General features: G+C 39.0%; 1 protein-coding gene across 7 annotated transcripts in view; it reads right to left on the reverse strand.

Moving 5' to 3' along the window:
- Window positions 1-10,163, reverse strand: part of TBL1XR1 (transducin beta like 1 X-linked receptor 1) — a 162,137-nt gene that overhangs the window by 45,039 nt on the left and 106,935 nt on the right. For 2 of the 7 annotated variants that reach the window (XM_024219529.3, XM_024219528.3), the window contains exon 1: window positions 468-595. The exons of 4 other annotated variants lie outside the window; for them this stretch is intronic. The gene's annotated coding sequence lies outside the window, so the exon portion shown is untranslated. Of the gene's footprint in view, window positions 1-467; window positions 596-8,852; window positions 8,921-10,163 lie in introns of those variants that run through there. One more of the 7 variants, XM_026650048.2, reaches the window with a different exon arrangement.

Here is a 10,163-nt window from a genome sequence, read left to right on the forward strand (position 1 = left end):
AGGGTGCAAGGTGGAAGTTTTGCCTAGGGCGCAAAACTTCCTTGCACAGGCCCTGCCAACCACCTTTCCCCCCTGCATTAAATGTAGAGCAAATTTCATAGTAGCAGTTTGGCACTGGTGATCTTAATTCTTCCACCCAGGCCTGGGAACAGTTACATGTGGATATGACCTACTGGAGTCATAGGCAAAATGGCACCCACAGCTAGTCTGGTTTTACACCTTTGTACAGAAGGATCAATTTCATTACTGTCCTACTTCATAATTTACATCTCTTCAAAAAAAGGAGGCAAGAACTGATAAAGCATTCACATATCTTCTCTTATTGCACTATATGCAGGATTCCAGTCTACAATCCTTCCTATTAGTGCAAACTATTAGCAATTCTTTGAATAAAACAAAAACAGTATAAAACAAAAAACATATTTCACACACGTCATAGCTCCCAGGGCAGCTGGATGTGTGGGTACCTGAGGCCTGTGGTTCTTGAAGCAGGGGGACGTCTGCTGCTGTTGGGAATTCCCAGGGCGGGTGCATATGAGGGTACCTGGGATAAAGAGCTGGTAGTGGTAGTTTCTGGAGCAGCAGGGGCTGGGAATTTCTGGATTAGTTGGATGGGCAGTGCCTGGAGAAGGGAGCAGGGGGTTACTGTTGGTGTTGGCAGTTCCAAGTGTAGGGGGTTGTTGTCAGTAGTACCTAAGGCACATGAGGGACAACTGAAGAAGGGGTTTGATAGTTCCTGGGGCAAACACTGTCTCCCCACAATATTCTCTCCTCCCTGGCAGGAGTTTGCAGGGAGAAGTGTCACAGGGGAGGAGAGGCAATGAGACTACCTGCTCAGCAGGCACCACTGCCACTGGGTGTTCGGGAGGCTGAACAGTACAAGGGGTTGTGCTGGATACATGAGATTTTAGCAGGGATGCAGGAAGCTCTGACAGGGCTGCCAAATGCATGAGTATCCCAGGAGATGCCTGCCACCTGCAAGCCCTGCAACTAGAGAGATTTTTTTTTTTTTTTTTTTTTTAAAGCCTACCTCAATGCAATTCTTTCCACAACTTGTACCACACGTAGACTCCTCCATGGCACAATAAGCTCCCTTTCATTTCCAACACAAACCCAACTACAATGCACACATCCAATCTCCAGTTCCTCCCCATCACACTCAAGCACGCAACCATAACTTTATTATGTACAAAGTATGTGGTCAAACACCATATTATTTAGGTTTTGCCACTGTGTACCTTTGTAGGAAACAATTCTTAATCCAACCGAGGTTGGAACTCAGTGTGATTGGGAGGAACTGGCTGCATGCTTTTTGGGTGGTTGTATATTGAAATTAAAAAGGGAATTTTTTTGTGTGGAGCTGTAAATGCAGCTGGATACTGGAGTTTGAGTAAACCATGTGAAATGAGGTTAATATGGGTGTTAGTGTAAACTACTGATCTCCTCAATTGTCAGTGATTGTGCTGATAAGGAAATGCACTTGAAGACCCTTATCTCTATTGTGCTTTGCATATGAATATGTACTGATGATTCCCTTCAAAGGTGCTGGTATGTTTTTGACAAGACACATATCTGTGCCTCCAGCCGGCACCTACTCTTTTGACTCTTAGGCCTCGTCTACACTGGGGTGGGGGAAGGGAAGAAGGAAATTGATCTAAGTTACGCAACTTCAGGTACGTGAATAACGTAGCTGAAGTTGACGTACTTAGATCGACTTACCGTGGTGTCTTCACCGCAGTGAGTCGACTGCTGCCACTCCCTCGTTGACTCTGCCTGTGCCTCTCGCAGCGGTGGAGTACAGGAGTCGACGGGAGAGCGCTCGGGGGGTCAATTTTTCGCGTCTAGACTAGACATGATAAATCGATCCCCGCTGGGTCAATCGCTGCCCAACGATCCGGTGGGTAGTGTAGACATACCCTCACTTTAGTCTCCTTAAAGTTAAGCATGTGCTTAAGTGGTTTACTGAATCAAGGCCTAACTGGGCTCCACTGTAACACATATACATAATATTTTATTACTGTGTATGTGAACACATGTGAAGGTGATGTGCAGCTGATATGTTGTAGAGCCATATGGTAAATTCCCTCATCTCTGACCACATCTCCTATGCCCTGTACAGAAATCAGTTTCTGCAGGGAGTTATTCTAACACTTTAAACTTCCAAGCAGCAACCATTTTCTTTTAAAAATTTACCTGCCACAAACATGCTTCCTCCTTTGCCCCTCGAGACCTATATTCCCTAACTGAAACCAAATATTCTTAAGGCAGGACATAGACAGTCCTAATCCAGTGGCAAAGTCAAATCTTGCAAGTATAGAAATAGAAACTTTATACCACTGGAAAGGGGAGATTCTTTGGTTTCCAATACTTGGTTCTAGCCCCAGATGGTTCCTAGATACTGGACTTTTAAATTATGACACTTTTACATGTAAAAATCTATTTAAAAGGTTAATTTTAGAGGATTTAAGAATGTATTATTTTTCTTTCCTTCTAAATCATTGTAAAGATAGCCTTTTACTACCAAGGTAGCCTGCTTGTACATGTGATCAGGTACAACAATTAGTCTCAACAAAATATTCAAAACCATCATAATTTTTAGATATGTTTTTGCTTTTCTGTTAAATATGTGAGATACAGAGAATTGATAATGGTGTACTTGTGAGGAATATAGCATATTCAATTCCTTCAAAGCCTTTATATCACACCATCATGAAGTCTTCAGTGCATCTCTCACACATGCACACAAAAGATCATTTCTACATTTAAGCTCTGCAATAATTGCCCATGCAGGGAAACCAGTAGGGTCTGAAAAAGAAGCTATTCATAACAGTGGTTTGAAAGGCATAAAGGAGCCACACAAGAGGAGAAGTTGAAAACCAGTTCAATGCTTCTTCCCCGTTATTGCTCAGGACAATGTCATATGTCTGCTTTTATTCCTGAGAAATTTCTCAGTTCATCCCAACTGAAGAAAATCATTATTCAAAACCTGATGATCATTCATCAGCATGCTAAGGATAGAGTGTACCGAGATATAGGTTCAGAATCCAGAAACATTTAACACGATATATAAAATTGAAATGTATTTTTATGTGTATAAAGACATATTAAGATGGTCTGCGAGCCATTTACAAAGAAAACATATTTTGAATTAAACATTTTCTCCAAGCTAACTGTAAAATAACTAAATTACATGTTCACAGAAAAGTATTCACATTGCTAAGGTGCAATTAGAAATATTAGCACTGTTCCCCCTTTTGAAAATTTACTGTGAAGAGAAAATATTTGCAGTTCGTAAAAGCTAAAACAGCAGCAGTGATGAAAATATGCTGCATCTTGTATCTGCAGGCTAGCTATTATACAGGCAGCTGCAGTGAAGATGTCTCCTAATTGCCCCACAAATGACCTCTTCTGTTTCTTTTGGGGGGATGAGGTAATTACAGTAACTACCTCTGCTAGTTTAGTCTTAGGGCTTCTCCTTACCATATGCTGCCATATTACATGAGATAGCTTTTCAAATATAGCCAATGCCTACAACAGTGTAAGGTGAACTCCCCTCAAACAATTGAATCAGTTTCAGAAGTGAAAACTGCAGCTCTCACATTTCTACAATTCTAAAAACATGAACACTTTTAAAAACATGGGTCAGTAAAATAAAAAGTTAATGGGGAGTGGGAAAGCCCACTAACTTTTCTAGATTTCATTATACCCTAATAAATACTGCTCACAGCACTTAAATCATTTTTAGATTCTCAAAACCATATTTCTTTGATCCCAATGACTTCCCGACATCTTTACCTACAATTAGTTTATATACTTACAATGTGAATGCCTTTCCGAATTTCCTTATGTTATAGCAGATTGATCTGGGGGCATCCAAAGCTACCAAGCACATCCCCCAGGTGGTGGATGGGGAGTGTCATGTGGGCAGCTCTGAATAGGGTGACCAGATGTCCCGATTTTATAGGAACAGTCCTGATTTTTGGGTCTTTTTCTTATATAGGCTCCTATTACCCCCCACCCTCATCCCGATTTTTCACATTTGCTGTCTGGTCGCCCTAGCTCTGAATAATGAATAAGGAGCCGTGGACCTTAGGTTGTACTTAGGGCTGGTAATCTCGTAAAAACAAATGTACCACAGAAAACTTACTACCGGAGCCATATTGGTATGCAGCAGGCTCGAACACGAGATCAACTTCAATTGAAGAATATGATGGACATTGCCCAAACCCATAAGGAAATCCATGTCCTGAAAAGTCCTGTTGCTCAAGGCCAGGTCAGTAATGAAAATCAGATTTTGGAATCTAAGAACAGTGTATGAAGCTACGAAAACTGCTCAAGTAATTAAAGAAATGGATAGATACCATCTTGATGTCCTTGGAATCAGCAAGTGTAGATGGACAGGTTCAAACAAACACCACTTTAGAGAAACAAATAAGACATCATCTACACCTGAACATCGGTAGTAGACAGGACGCTAGCATAGCAATCTAAATGGTGAATGAAGCAGAGCAGGCACTGACTAAGTGGGAATCAGTCAATGAAAGAATTATTAGAGCTCACTTTCAGACTCGAGTCTTCAAACTAACCGTCATACAATGCTAGGGTGACCAGATGTCCCGATTTTATAGGGACAGTCCCGATTTTGGGGTCTTTTTCTTATATAGGCTCCTATTACCAAAAATCGGGACTGTCCCTATAAAATCAGGACATCTGGTCACCCTAGCAATGCTATGCACCAGGGAACAAAAAGCCAGATGAGTAACATTCTTTTTAGGATTTGTTATAGGATGTGTTAATCCAGGTCCCAAAACATGGTATCCTAGTGACTATAGACGATTTTAGCGCAAATGTTGGCAGTAACAACAATGGGTTGGATAAAGTTATGGTCAAGTGCAGCAGGGATTTGGACATGAACCAAAATGGTGTACGGTTAGTAGAAATTTGCAGTGTAAACAACACTGTGATAGGTAGAACAGTATTTCCTCATAATGAAATCCATAAGGTGATATGGAATTCCCCAGACAGTACTACAAAGAACCAGACAGAAAACGTATGCATTTCAGTAATGTTTTGCAGCTCATTAGCAGATGTATGTGGGTACAGGGGAGCAGATGTGGGCAGTGACCACAGTCTTTTTATCACTAAGTTGAATATCAAGTTAAATAGAATGAAAAGGTTAAAAGAAGACCTCACATCAACAGTGCACCATTAAAAGACCCAAACACAAAAAGTGCTTTTCAACTTGAACTGAAGAACAGGTTCAGTGTTCTAATAGAGTTAACTGAAGAAAACTAAGAGACACTGATACTCTGTGGGAAAACATCAAAGACTGCTATCTAAAAAGAGCTAAGATGATTCCAACAACAATGAAATCTAAAACGGAAGAATGGATTAGCAATGCTACTTGGGCAACAGTGAAAAAGAGAAGTGTAAAGCAAAGAACTCATGCAGGCTAAGAGAATGCATGTGGTAAGAAGCATACAGAAGTTCGGATAGAGAGGTAAAAAGGAACACTAGAAAAGCTAAAAGGGCATATATTGATTAAAAAAACATCAAGAGGCTGAAGATGCTTGCTCAAGACATGACCTTACAACCTTGTATAAGATAATTAAACAGCTAACAGGAAACTTTAGCAGTGCTGGAGGCCCTATTAAAGATGCAAATGAAAAGACTCTTAGTATAGAAGAAGAACACAGGAAAAAAATGGGCAGAACATTTTCAGGCTGTTTTAAATAGACCAAGCCCAAGCAAACTACTAGAAATACATGATGAAGACCTACCACTAGAGCTTGATATTGATTCAGGAGATATAATAATGGGAAAAAAAGTTAGAAAAGCCATCAGTAAATGCAAAAATGGAAAAGCAGATAACATTACTGAATAGATACTTTAAAAGAGAGATACAATAGTCCTCCAGACTTTCCTTGTGTTTTTGGGTAGAATATGTAATGAAGAAAAGAACCCAACAGAGCTGGAAGAGAGGCTTTATAATGAAATTGCCAATTGCAATAACTGAAGGGGAATCACATTACTCTCAGTACCTGGAAAAATCATGGGCAACATCATCCTGGAAGATATCAAGAAACAACCAGATCTTCAACTTGGAAGGAACATCCAGGTTTTAGACCTTGAGATCAAGTGCAGACCATGCTGTTGTTCTCAGATGAATTACATAATTAAGTGAGGTGTGGCAAGCACCTCTTGTGATACATTTTATAGATTTCCAGAAGGCTTTTGACAGAGTACACAGAGACAGTCTTTAGAAAATTATAGCATTCTATGAAAAACCAGCAAAAATAATCAGAATCACCAAAGATCTATATAATGCTGAATGTGTAGTCGGAGATGGGGACAACATCAGTCAATGGTTTGAAGTGACAACTGGAGCAAGGCAAAGGTGTATTATATTCCCACTATTGTTTGCACTGGTCACTGACTGTCTTGAGAAAAGTAACTGCAGAAAGCAACCAAGGAATTTTATGGACAAATGACAAAGCACAACTGAATTACCTTGTTTTTGGTGAGGACACTGTCCTCCTTATTCAACATATCACTTAATGGAAGAAAAGCTTTAGGCAGATACAGCAAAACAAGTTGGCATGTTTATCAACAAGGGGAAGAAAAAATATATGGCAATCCGTGTTCCAAAAGTAATCCTTAGAGTGGAGGAAGAAACACTAAAAGAAGTCAGTCATTTTACCTATCTAGGGAGTGAGATGTGCAAGGACGGTGACACCATGCTAGATGTCAAACAACAAATATCAAAAACAGCAAACAGCTTTCATAAACTTGAAAAGATTTGGAAAAGTAGCTTGATTGGCATGGACATAAAATATAAATTTTTAACACCAGCATCCTGTCCCCCTTTATGGAACAGAGTTACTGAAGTTTACAACAGAAATTGAGAAGACCAATTCATTTCAAAGTAAATGCCTGCAGTAGATCTTCAGAGTCCATTCGAAAGTGCTTCTTTCAACATCAGAAATTCTAAGTAGACCAAGCCAATCTAAAACATCAAATATGGTAAGATATGGCAATTTAGGATATGCTTTAAGGATGTTACTAACACAACTTCCTTAGCAAGTAATAGTATGTACACCACCTGGAAAGAGAAAAAGAGGGCGACCTAGAGAAACATTATGCAGAACAATAAAGAAAGAAGCTAAATCCATCAACATGACAGAAACCTGAACAGACCAGCACAAGACTGAAATAAACAGCAGAAGCTGGCTGAGGCCCTATGCACCTGAGGGTGCAGGATGATAAAGAAAAAGAATAGCTGATTAATGTTACTTAAGCATTAATTATTCCACTTTTCTTTTACATAAGTCTGAAGGGCATGTCTTTCCAGCTCCCCGAAACACAGAAATCAGAGTGCAGAAGTGTGTATTATTATCTATGCTTGTGCCTCTGTGTATATATTCTATACTCTAGTAAACATAACTGCATGTTGAAAAACAGACATGCATACAAGCATGTTCAAATTTTAAAGGCATGCTTGTATGCACAATCCAGTGATAACAAGGAAAATTGCTTCCCTCTTTATTCGTACCAGCATAAATCTACAAATGGATGCCCCTTTCCTCATTCCTAGCTGTGGGGCTCAGCACCGCCCGGTGCCAACAAACCCTACTCCCACACCTGAAGATCTTCCTACCTCCCCCCTCTTTTCTCTCTCTCTCTTTTTTTTTTTTTTTTTTAAACCACAAAGAATAGGTGATCCCATTTGGAATTTTCAATGAAAGGACGGTAGTAGCCCCACTGACTTCAATGGCTCTGCTGGACTGGGGCTAGAGTAACCAGACACTTCTGGGATCGACACTTGAAGTCAGGGAGATCCTCCTCTCTGTTCTGTTCCTCTGTACACTTGAGGTGGCTTGTTGAAACAATCAACCTCTGTCTTTGAGTGTCCTCTATAGACGTATGATTCTTCACAATGAACGGTTACTCTAAACTGTAATGAATGGTGGGGAAAAGAAGTCTGCTACACCCACAAGACATTTGTTAAGTTACAGCATATATTAAAAATTCCACAGATACAAGTACAGTATCAGTTACCTACTGCTGCAAGAAGAGGCACAATTGTGCTCTCACACAGTACATGAACATTGCTGTTGATATACAGTTCAGAAAATAATCTTCCCTTTGTTAAAAAAGTGAGGTAATCTCATCTCTATTATGGTTCTGGCCATGAAACAGACAATAGACTAAAGATAAGAGAAGCAGGTTAGAGAAAAATTCAAGAGGTCAAGAGAGACCAGAGGGGGAATTCATTTATATACATATATTTAAAAAAAAAATCAAAACAAAAACATTATTGTAGTACATTAGAATCAGGGAAAAGAGGACTAGTAATGGTACAATTTGTCTGAGTAAATATGACCACCGAAGTGATGCTTTTTTTTTTTTAAACCAGCCAAAGTTTTAACACTTCAAATACACATCCTTCAGCCCATGTGCAATATCTTGTGTATGAAACATTAAAAAACAAAAAGTACAAAGTTGATCCATATTAAGATAATAGCTCCATACTTCACGGAAACAATACAGCTGCTGCAAGTTGTTTTGTCAAAGGTCTATTTAATAACATTTCCATACTATGAATTGATGTGTTATAATATAACGGCTCTCAAGGAGACGAATATGGATTTATACATTAGAACATAACAGCTCCAAAGGAACTGATAAAAACTATCAAATAAACTAATACATAATGTAAAAACTCAGCAGACTGCAAAAATGAATACCTAACCAATAAGGTGAATGCATATAAAGTCTGATACCAATTTATATCAAAATAATAGTCCACCTCTATTTAAAAAATAAATATATAAATCATTGAGTGTCCTTACCAGAACTACTCTCTGAAACCTCACAAAATTGTGATGTGGCAGCAGTGCAGCCCTTGGTATTACACCACCTGTAACACAAACCATATTATGATACTTTCTGTCAATATATATTTGAAAGAATGATGGAAATAGTATAAGAGATATTTTTCTACTAGTCTTTTTTGCTGAATCTATTAAAGCAACATTCATAGTTTCCTAAGGGGCAAACCAAAATATTACACAAATAGCCGTATCTTAATTGCTTTAGGAGTATATGTTCATGTTAAAAAAAAAAAGGAAATTCTAAGTAAAGTTTCAACTCTATTCTTGCCTCCTGCTTTTATGATAAAAACAGAAGCATTAGTTTCAGATTAGAAAGTTAGAAGTGCCAAAAAATTCCATTCAGGCTGATTGCTCAGGATGACTACCTAGAATTTTACAACAATCCAACTTAATCATTACCAACGTCTAAGTAATGAGACAACAACTTAGTGTGGACTACAATGGCAAAATAATTTCCAAGACGACTAAACATTATGCCAACTATGGATGTTCTCTTACGGTTTTTATTACTTTATGTTTCTGATCGTTTCATCTCTTCAGCTACATCGCCAGTTTAACAATATTTTTACATAGGAATTTCCACAGGTATGGGGGTTAAAATATAAAGCGGTCAAGAAAAAAATTGGTTCCTCGGTCATAGAACTATTTATGTTGCACCATATAAATTAACATTATAGGTGTTGCAAATCATGACTATGTGTTTACTTGAACTGTTCCAACATTTTTCAACCTGGCCACTTTGGAAATGGACTTTAAGGAGGGTGACCATATTTCCCTATGCTGAATACGGGACACCTGGTAAAATTACAGTAACTCCTCACTTAACGTTGTAGTTATGTTCCTGAAAAATGCGACTTTAAGCTAAACGATGTTAAGTGAATCCAATTTCCCCATAAGAATTAATGTAAATGAGGGGGTTAGGTTCCAGGGAATTTTTAAACGTGTGTATGTATATATATACACATACACACACACACACACACACACTCACTCTATAAGTTTTAAACAAACAATTTAATACTGGTACACAGTGATGATGATTGTGAAGCTTGGTTGAGGTGGAGGAGTCAGAGGGTGGGATATTTTCCAGGGAATGTCTTGCTGCTAAATGATGAACTAGCAATTGGCTGAGCCCTCAAGGGTTAACTCTCACAGTCTACAAGGCAGCAGGAATGGAGAGAGGGGAGAGAGCATCGCAGACAGAGACACACACACACAGTGAGTGTGTGTGTGTGTGTGTGTGTGTGTGTGTGTGTGTGTGTGTGTGTG

This window comes from Terrapene carolina, unplaced genomic scaffold, assembly GCF_002925995.2.
Source record: "Terrapene carolina triunguis isolate 2854851 unplaced genomic scaffold, T_m_triunguis-2.0 Scaffold88, whole genome shotgun sequence".
Classification (NCBI taxonomy): domain Eukaryota; kingdom Metazoa; phylum Chordata; order Testudines; family Emydidae; genus Terrapene; species Terrapene triunguis.